General features: G+C 38.4%; 1 long non-coding RNA gene across 1 annotated transcript in view; it reads right to left on the bottom strand.

Annotated features, from left to right (window-relative positions):
- Positions 1-32: 32 nt before the first annotated feature.
- Positions 33-10,752, bottom strand: part of LOC309608946 — a 35,641-nt gene continuing 24,921 nt past the window's right edge. Inside the window, exon 4 of the long non-coding RNA XR_014233159.1 lies at positions 33-5,164. This is a non-coding gene — a long non-coding RNA (uncharacterized lncRNA). The remainder of the gene's footprint in view (positions 5,165-10,752) is intronic.

Raw genomic sequence — 10,752 nt, 5'->3', positions numbered from 1 at the left:
AAAAATTTTTTTCAATAAAATTTTTTTAAAAATTAAAAAAAAAGGCAAAGGCAAGAAAACAAATCCTCCATAGGCTCTAGTATTTACTGTAATTACTGTAATAGCTCCCACCTGTTCTCACACCAATGGCGGAAACTCCTCTGACACAGGACTGGTTAAAAAAAAGCCACCCAGCTCCACAGAGAGGCGGGGAGCCAGCAGATTTACTCTCCTGGTTTCCGTGGAGGCGCAGAAGGAGTGCTGGTTTGTTAGTCCTGTGTTCAGAGCCATGACAGAGCCTGCGCAAGGGCTGTCTCTAGTCCTAAAACAGCTAAGTTCTGACCACCTACTGGTGTACCTGACTGCATTCTAGGCAGGCAGAGGTGAGCTAACCCATTGTGAAATTTTTATACATCTTTATCTGGAACCCCAAGAGCAAGTATGCCTCTCCACTTCAGCCCTTCCAGCCTCAGAAGCTTCTGAACCTAAACCATTCACTGGCCTGGGAAAGGGAAGAGGAATGTCTCCTCCCTCTTACTGGGGTCATCATGCCTATTTTCACTTTCTAGTTCACTAAGAAGACAGGCTTGCAAGTGATTCTGCTTCATCTCCAGGCCCTTTTGGCTAGGATTTTTTTTTTCCTAGCGATTTGTGAGTGGCAATTCCCTATGTTTTAACAAAATCGGTTAGCAGGGCAGCTATCTTTCATTAGGGAGAAGCGGCATCCCATTCCTACAGAAGTTAACTGGGTAGGGAACTGATAGGGACGAGGTGGGGAGGGGATTCTCTGAGCTCAGAATAGTTTGGGAAACTGACACATTAATGGGATCCCAAGTTACAGCTGTGTGCCTATAACAGCCTAGACGTTTCTGGTTCCAGTTACTAATCATCATGATATTTACAGTTTCTCTGTATTTAACTTATATCAGATAACTACAATTAGCAATGAAAATACTCATTAAAAGAGAAATCTGTAGAGTGCCTTTGGTATGGTTAGAAAAGAGAGAAACCTTTCAAAGACTTTCTTCAAGTGGTTCTCAGTACTGTTTTGCTCCAGTTTTTTACAACTTTCCTATAATCTTCATTATAACCACCACAATCATATAACCTTATACTTTCATAAGATTCTGTCATTTCCAGCATTATCTCTGCTATAGTACTTTGCCAACTTTGGGGGGCAGGTGGAGGGAGCAATTCTTACATGTCTTTTGCTTTCCCAAAGCAGGTGGTAAAACACTATAACACAACATAGGGCTTCAGTGGAGGTTGGATGGGTGAATGAGTGCATTGTATCACTGAACTCTCACAACAGCCCATAAGGCTGGCAGGGCAGGTGTTATCCCCGTTTTGCCGGTGAGGAAACTGATGCCCAGGGAGATCAGAGGTCACTCAGTGAGTGAGTAGTGAGTGAGTGTTAGGTTTAGAATTGGGATCTCCTTGTTCTCAATTCAGCTTTTCAGATATCGTCTCTGGGGAACATTCACAGATACCAACTAACTTTTAATTCACACTTTTTAAAAATTTTTTGGCCACGCCGGGTGGCATGTGGGATCTTAGTTCCCCAACCAAGGATTGAACCCACGCCCCCTGCATTGGAAGCGAGGAGTCCTGTTATCACTGGACCGCCAGGGAAGTCCCCACAAACTGACTTTTAAGTTTGTATTTTCTTAGGAAGCTAATATGCCAAGGGGAGGACAAATACAAATTTAAATAGTTTTAATATGTAAAACTAGGTTTATTTTTAATAAGAAAAAAATGTTTTTAAAAAACACAAAAAAAGCATTACACAACTGCTTTTCCATGTCAAATTTTTGTTGTTGGGGTTTTTTAAAAATCTATTTGAAAATAAAGGAAGAAAAAAAGTGCACGTGTTATCAAAATATCATGAGACTCTAATGCCCAGATTGGATATAGCTGAGGTCACTTTGAAGTATTAACTGGTATACATTATGCTGTATACCAAATAAGATGCTGCCAGTAAGAGTAGCAGGGGCTGCGACAGCTGCTTCCTACCTGGTGACATGGGGGTAATTGGGAGCTGCCATATGGACAATCAGTTTCTCATGGCCAAATGTTATAAGACTTTCAGTTTGGAAACAAATCCATCAACTTTTTTTTTTTTTTTTTTTTTTTTGGCTGCATCGGGTCTTCGTTGCTACACGCGGGCTTTCTCTAGTTGCGGCAAGAGGGGGCTACTCTTCGATGCGGTGCGCGGGCTTCTCACTGTGGTGGCTTCTCTTGTTGCGGAGCACAGGCTCTAGGCGCGCAGACTTCAGTAGTTGTGGCACGCGGGCTTAGTTTTTCCCTGGCATGTGGGATCTTCCCAGACCAGGGCTCGAACCTGTGTCCCCTGCATTGGCGGGTGGATTCTTAACCACTGCGCCACCAGGGAAGCCCCACAAATCCATCAACTTTGACAGAAGGTTTTGTTCTGTTTTTAATGCTGTGGTTGAGATTAACAAAAATTAAGAAGTCTGACAATACCAACTAAATGAAGAAGATGTGAATCAGTGGGAATTCTTTACATTACTGGTAGGAGTCTAAACTGGGACAATCATTTAGGAAAATAACTAGTTATTAGGAGTATACACAAGAGATAATTTTGTACATGAATGCCAGGATATATGTAGAAAGATGTTAGCAGCCGTGTTAATAATGGAAAAGCTCCGCAGACAACTCATCTCTCTCTCTTTCTCTTTCAATCTATATACATATATATATACACACAGACACACACACACACAGGATAGATAAATAATACATAGATATATACATATACATATATACATACTGACAAGAGAATGAATAAACTGAGGTGTGTTCACATAATGGAATAATATACATCAGTGAAAATGCAATAACACGGAAGAATCTTGAACACATAAAGTTCAATGAAAAAAGTAAAACCCAGAAAAGCACTTAAAATATGACAGGATTTTTACAAGTTTCAAAAATAAACAACTAAACAATATATTTTTAATCAGCTTTTCTTTTCTTTGTTTCTATTTATCACCTATGTATCTATGTATCTATCTATCTATGTATCTATCTGTCTATCTTTATATGGTGTGTGTGTAAACCAAGTGAGTAATAAACACAAACTTGAAGACAGTGAATACTCCCGGGACGGGACAAGCAGGGAGATGGTCTAGGGAGTAACACACCATTTATTTAAAATGTTTTAGTTTTTGGACCAGGGGATGGGTTTATAGGTGTTCATTTCATTAAAGTAAAAGCATACATATGCTTTTATGTGTTTCAAGTAACATACTAAAATAGTAAACAATAGACAAAGGGAACAAGGGATTACAGAAATGTTATCTAACAAAGCAAATGAAATTCCAAAAAAGAAAATTCTAAGGAAACAATTTTGCTTCGGGCAATGAAAACACTCATCAGTCAGTGTTACAAAATTACATTTTAATTTTTTTAATTAAAAAAATGTTTTGTAATTTTTAAAGTTTTTTGGCCGTGCTGCGCAGCTTGTGGAATCTTAGTTCCCTGACCAGGGATCGAATCTGTGCCCACTGCATTGGAAGCATGGAGTCTTAACCTCTGGACCACCAGGGAATTTCCCCAAATTACATTTTTAATTCTATTAAAACTCCTGCATGATTTAAATATAATCTATAAATTTATGACAGAAATAAAGACGTATGACAGTAATAAAGATGTATAAAATTTAGAAAACCAGTTCTGTCCCCCTCACCTCAGCCTCCAATCAATTCCTAGCGTTATTTCTTACTTGAAGCCCTAAACTCAAATGGGAATAATTTTGCCATCAGATAACACAATACCTCACATATGAACCCCAGGTTCATGTTTCTTGGCATGCTACTTTGGAAAAATATAAAAGCAGACCCACCTGGTTTTAAATACATTTGGTAAGGCATCTTATTTTGTTTAATGAGAAACCAAAGAGCTCGGTTATTTTTCTTTTACATTCATGGTGTGAATTCCCAAGGTTTCAGTGGAAAAGAGGAAGTTAAGATTCAGTTGTCAGATCTGCAGTACTAGATGCTACTGTGCCAGAATGTTCATGAATTTGAGAGGATCATTATCAGTTGAGGTCCAGGTGAGAGTCTCCAGGAACTTGGAAAAGGGAAAATCTTGCTCCCATTAGGTGAAACAGCACGAAGAATAAAACCAACCTCAAAGTCTCCTGAAAGAGAAGGGCAAGGAGGAATATCCAAAGGGAGAATGAGTCATTCAGACGGGAGGGCTGCTACTGAAGGAACAGCTTATTCTAGAACAATCCAAGACGTATCCAGAAGGAGAGGTAATCCGCTTCTGGGCAAAAGAATCGATATTGTGGTGATAGATGCAGGGCGTGGTAGCACATGAGTATTAGAGTACTGCAGGAATCTCTAAGACCATCTTTATTGTGAGTGCAGAGCCAGATTAAGGGTGGGCCAGGCAGGCAGGATCCAAGAACGACAACCTACAATATCTAAATCTAAAATAAGACCACAAATATACAGAGGTAAGGGAAATGTTTTTGGTTTTGTTTGTTTTTCTGGTTTTCAGCAAGATCTTTTATTTACCTCCTGTTCCCCAACTACGTCACATGAACACAGGTAGCCAGGTACTTTTGTAAACGTAGAGCAGTCAGTATGAATAGAAATCATGCACCTCAGTGATTCTTTAACAAGAAACTTAATGCGTAAAAAGACTTCAGGTGTGTTTGAAATGTCTGCCCTTTACTGCATTCCAATCACTGAATATTATCTGTGTCCAAATTTTACTCAAATGTAGACACGTGTTTTGGGTTTTTTGTGGCTGTGCTGCGCAGCTTGCAGGATCTCAGTTCCCCAACCAGAGATTGAACCCGGGGCCGCAGCAGTGAAAGCACAGAGTCCTAACCACTGGACCACCAGGGAACTCCCTAGACACTTTTTCTTTGCACACTTGATAGTAACTACCTAGTGTGTTTCAGATCGTGTTTACTTCTGACAGTTGTTCTTCCCAGAAGCTTCTGGTCTTCTTGAGGACAGGATTGTAAGTAGTTGGGGAAAACGGTTTGATAAACTGTGGGTTAGAGGTGAGAACTGAGACCTCTGAGACACTCCCTCTTGTATCCATGGCGGTCTCAGAGCTGCCTTCATTTATTCCTTCAAATAGATGCTGTTCTAGATGCCAGGATATATCAGTGGACAAAGCAAAGATTCCTGTCTTTGTAGCATTTCTGCAGGGGGAGACAGAAATAAACATGGGCATGACGACTAAGTAAATTACATAGCATAGTAGACAAGAAGTAGTTTATGAAAAAAAGAAAGCTGAATAGAGTGAGGAGAAGCAGGAAGGGGAGAGGTTCCCCTTTTAAACAGGCTCATCAGCCATGCCATATTAAGATGGTAGCATTTGTGTAAAGACTGGAAGGAGGTGAGGAAGTGAACCGCTCAGCAGCCAGTGAGACAGCAGGTCAAGGGCTGAAAGACAGGTTAGGACCAAGAGCTTCTTGAAGGAGGGAGAGTCACAGTTAATTACTGTGATTATATTGGTTGCTTGGGGACACTGAAGAAAGTCATTTTTATTCCACCTTTCTTGCACTCAGAACTCACTTCTAAATGCCTTAAATGTCACATTACTATTTCAGGGATATCGATTTGAGTGTGCACAAAATTGATATGCCTACTCAGGCTGCCCACTTGTTTCTCTCTCTTCTGATGCCATTAAAACATTCAGAGTGGCTTGCTGTGGTGGCGGAGGCATAAATTTTCCCTCTAGCTTTGGATTGAGAGCTTGTAAGCCTCTACACTGCAATTAAGTCAAAATTGGAAGTGAAATTACCCTGCTTGGAATTTTAGCCCAGTTTGTAGCTATCATTTTAATCCCCGAAATTGGATTTAGGGAATCCAAGTTGCAAATGCCCTGTGGCACTTTTAGATAGAAGATAACACAATGGCTTCTGCATGGTTACTTCTACAGTGTTTCAAATATCATGCCCACAGGTATTAAAAAATCATTAAGCCCATAAGGAGATTAGGCAATTTGAAGGGAAGTAAGTAGTAACAACAGAAAATAGAGGTAGCCTCGCCCCAGGGCTTCTGATATTGGGGTTGTCAGCCACAGGCTTTAAAATAATTATGTTTGATAGTGTTTAAGGAGATAAAACACAAGATTGAAAATCTCAGCAGAGAACTGGAAATTATGATTTTTGTTAATAGCAGAGGTTAGGGGCATGGCAGATGTGAAGGAAAACCAAATAGAAATTCTAGAACTGAACAATGCAATAACTTAAAATAAGAACTCAATACATCCATTCATGTCTTCTATATTCTATAAAATACAACAAACCAAAATAATTTTGTTGACCTTTTCAAAAAATTTTGACTTTGTTGATTCTATTGTATGCTTCTTTTCTTCTATCCATCCTTAATTATCTCCTTCCTTTCATTCTCTTTGGATTTATTCCGTGTTCCTTTTCTAATCTCTTATTTGAGATACATGTCTTCAATTTTTGATTGTTTGGGTTTGCTTTTTTAACTAATATGAGCATATAAGGCTAAAAGTAGCACTTTTGCTCTATCCCACAAGTATTTTTTCTTTTTTTTTTTGTTTTTGTTTCATTTTTTTTCTATTCTACAAGTTTTGATGCAGAGGGCTTTTACTATCATTCTGTTCCAATTATTTATTAACTTTTCATTATTATTTCTTTTTTACCCTGGAGTTAATGTTTTTAATTTCTAAATACAATATTTCAAGGGCTGGGGGCTTCCCTGGTGGTGCAGTGGTTAAGAATCTGCCTGCCAATGCAGGGTACACGGGTTCGAGCCCTGGTCTGGGAAGATCCCCCATGCCACGGAGCAGCTAAGCCCGTGCGCCACAACTACTGAGCCTGCGTTCTAGAGCCCATGAGCCACAACTACTGAGCCCACGAACCACAACGACTGAGCCTGTGTGCCTAGAGCCCATGCTCTGCAACAAGAGAAGCTACTGCAACGGGAAGCCTGCGCACCGCAATGAAGAGTAGCCCCTGCTCGCCGCAACTAGAGAAAGCCTGTGCACGGCAATGAAGACCCAACACAGCCAAATATAAACAAATAAATAAAAAATTTAAAAAAAATCTCAAGGGCTTTTAATTTTTTTTTAAATGAATTTATTTATTTATTTATTTTTGGCTGTGTTGGGTCTTCATTGCTGCAAGTGGCCTTTCTCTAGTTGCAGCGAGTGGGGGCTATTCTTTGTTGTGGTCCGCTGGCTTCTCATTGTGGTGGCTTTTCTTGTTGCAGAGCACAGACTTTAGGCACATGGGCTTCAGTAGTTGTGGCACATGGGCTCAGTAGTTGCAGCACGCGGGCTTAGTTGCTCCACGGCATGTGGGATCTTCCCAGACCGGGGATCAAACCCACATCCCCTGCATTGGCAGGTGGATTGTTAACCACTGAGCCACCAGGGAAGTCCTTTTAATGTTTTTTGTTATTAATTTTTAACCCTGAGACCATGTTCTCTAATCACTCACTATTGAGTTAAAAATTAGTAACAAAAACAGAACCCAACAAACTTTCTCTGTAAAAGGCCAGGTAGTAAATATTTTAGGCTTTGCAAAACAATGTACAGTTTCTGTGGCATATCCTTTTTTTTTGGCCACACCGAGCGGCTTGTGGGAATCTTAGTTCCCCGACCAAGGATCTAACCCCGGGCCCACGGTAGTGAAAGCACCGAGTCCTAACCACTGGATTGCCAGGGAATTCCCTTCTGTGGTATATTCTTTAATGGAATGTTATGTACCCATTACAATGAGGCATTTTTAAAATATCAATATGGAACTCTAAGATACATTATAAAATAAGAAATACAAGATGCTAGTGTATATATGATAATTCAATTTATATTTTAAAGGATATATTAAATATTATATGTACTTACATATGCATGGAATATACTGGAAGGATATGTAGGAAATTGTTAAAAATGAGTGACTCGGGCTTCCCTGGTGGCACAGTGGTTGGGAGTCTGCCTGCCAATGCAGGGGACACGGGTTCGAGCCCTGGTCTGGGAAGATCCCACGTGCCGCGGAGCAGCTGGGCCCGTGAGCCACAACTACTGAGCCTGCGCGTCTGGAGCCTGTGCTCCGCAGCAAGAGAGGCCGCGATAGTGAGAGGCCCGCGCACCGCGATGAGGAGTGGCCCCCGCTTGCTGCAACTGGAGAGGGCCCTCGCACAGAAACGAAGACCCAGCACAGCCATAAATAAATAAATAAACAAATACTTAAAAAAAAAAAAAAAATGAGTGACTCTGGGGAAAACTAGGGTTTGGGTACCAAAGATGGGAGACTTACTTTTTCACTATATACTTTTTGGTATTCTGAATTTCTTTTTTACAATTTGTATTACCTAGTTAAAAAAGTATAAAACCTTTTAAAAATTATAGGCTGGCATTTTATCATATAACACTTTTTAATATATACTTTCTTCCCTTGTCCAGAAGAAAATTTCCACAATTAGGAATAAAAGTTACTGTGAAAACAGGTAAGACTATTTCATTAACACCTAGTCTCAACAGAATAAAGAAACCCTCTTAGATGTTGACAAAACAAAAGAAAAACAAAAAAACCCTTAAGTCTGCCTTTAAAAACTGGCTGTTAGTTGCCTTTAAAAGTTATATTTTTAATAGAACTACTCTTGTCCCAAGTATATTGTTCATATTCCAGAAGAGTTTAGCTCTTTTAAACAGTTAAGTTGACAAAAGTTAAAATCTAGCAGAAAAAGTCGAAGAGTCATAGAACTTAATATGAGTTAGACAAGTTAAACTTCAAAAGCATTATGAAAGAAGCAGCAGAGGGTAGGGCAAGAGCATAAACTTTGGAAGTCCTTTACCATATAATAGCTACGGGAATTTGAATAATGGTTTACCTATCGGTTTGTTTTCTCATCTGTAAAGTTTATCAACTACCTGTCTCCTTGGCTGTTCTGGATCAACTGAGAACACACATCCCAGAGATGGAGTATTGAACAAGTGTTGGTTTTCCCCCTCTTCCCTTGGTATGATGTCACACAGAAGGAAATATGATGATATAAATGCTGCTTCAAATTTTTTTTTATAATTAGAAGAAAATGATAAAATAATACACTTGCCAAGCAATTTTATCTTATAAACAACAGAATGACTGATAAAAAGCAAATGATTATCAGGTGTTTTTAGAGTTGTGAAAGGAAAAAGTAATAAAATAAGAAAGGGATTAGTTGCCCTTTCATTTCTATCTCTTTACAGCAAAACCCTGTTTATTAAACATAAAAAAGAAAAAGGTATTCTAAGTCTTTAGAAGTTGGACTTTTAACATAGCAACTAGGATTGCTATTGTTCTTAGTTCGTAGTTCAAGGTAGCCAGCTTTATTTATTTTTGCTCCTACATGCTGTAGACTAGAAATATATTACCAGAAAGAAAAAAAAAAATTTGTGTGCCAACGTGGTTTAGAAACCAAAAGTCAGAATTTAATCTCTACATTAAGCTGAATATTGGGGAGGTATACACTCAGAAATTAAATTGTGAAAACATTAAAAAACACACACACACACACACACACACAATATTGACAATTTTCTAAAAAGATAAAAATTGCCCTGTACTGATAAAAAAAATGTTTTTTAACCATTCTTAATAATTTCTCCTTATTTATTGTTCTATCCCTGTTATAGACAGCATCTTCAAACATTTCCTAAAGTTTATTACAAGTTAAATATTACCTTGACATTTTTAATATTAGTCTTCCTGTTCCACCATTATAATACTTTTGAAAAGCTTCAATATTTTTCTCTCACTTTTTTCAATCATTTTCACACATCCCAATAACTTCTTTCCTAATTTCAGTCATCATTGTTTCCATTTCTTTTATTATTTTTTTTCAGATCAAGATCTGTAATTCTTTTGCATCTATGATTCAATGCCCATCATACCATAAAAGGCCTCTTTAACTGTTCACTTCTGTGTTATATTCAGTTCAGGTTTTTAAAAAAATCAGTGTTATTGAGGTACACTAAAAGATAAACTGAGGTACATTAAAATTTACAAGAGTTTATTTGAGCAAACATCAATTTCCAACATGAAAGTGGTTAGAAAATTGTTAGGAGCACTCTACCAACAGGAGCTAAGAGAAAGGTTCTTGTGGAGCAGACAAGGAAGCAAAGCAAGAAATTATTTGATTGGCTATAGCTTAAGCATTTGTTTTTTTTGGGAAAGTCTAGTTGCCTGTTTGTGATCGGTTGTTCTTAAATCTTGTCTTCTTGGATATGAGAGCATTTCCAACTGATTCTGGCTTAAGTTTTGGTTTGCTTATGGAGGCTACCAAGGCATTAGAGCCACCTCAGCATAATAGTCTTTTTGTTTAGCTACTTTAACAGATATAACTTACGGTCAATAAAATTTACCCATTTCAATATATAGCTCTACTTAATATTGTACTAGAGGTCCTAACAATTGTAATAAGGCAAGAAAGAGGAATAAAAAAAATGTATAGACTGAAAAGGAAGAAGTAAAATTGTCTTTATTTGAAGATGATATGATCAGGGAATTCCCTGGCAGTCCAGTGGTTAGGACTACTAGGTTAGCTTTTACTGCCTAGCGCCTGGGTTCAATCCCTGGTCAGGGAACTAAGATCCCACAAGCTGTGCATCTCGGCCAAAAAAAAATGAAGATGATATGATCAGCTATTTATACGATTCTAAGAAATCCACTAAAAAACTGCTGGTACTTGGAAATGAATTTAGCAAGGCTGCAGAATATGAGATTAATATACAAAAATCAATTGTATTTCTATATATTGACAAGAAACT

The sequence above is a fragment of the Balaenoptera borealis genome (genome assembly GCF_965194805.1).
Source record: "Balaenoptera borealis genome assembly, chromosome: 13".
Classification (NCBI taxonomy): Eukaryota; Metazoa; Chordata; class Mammalia; order Artiodactyla; family Balaenopteridae; genus Balaenoptera; species Balaenoptera borealis.
The sequence above is the reverse complement of the archived record's forward strand: the minus strand, read 5'-3'. Positions and strand labels throughout refer to the sequence as shown.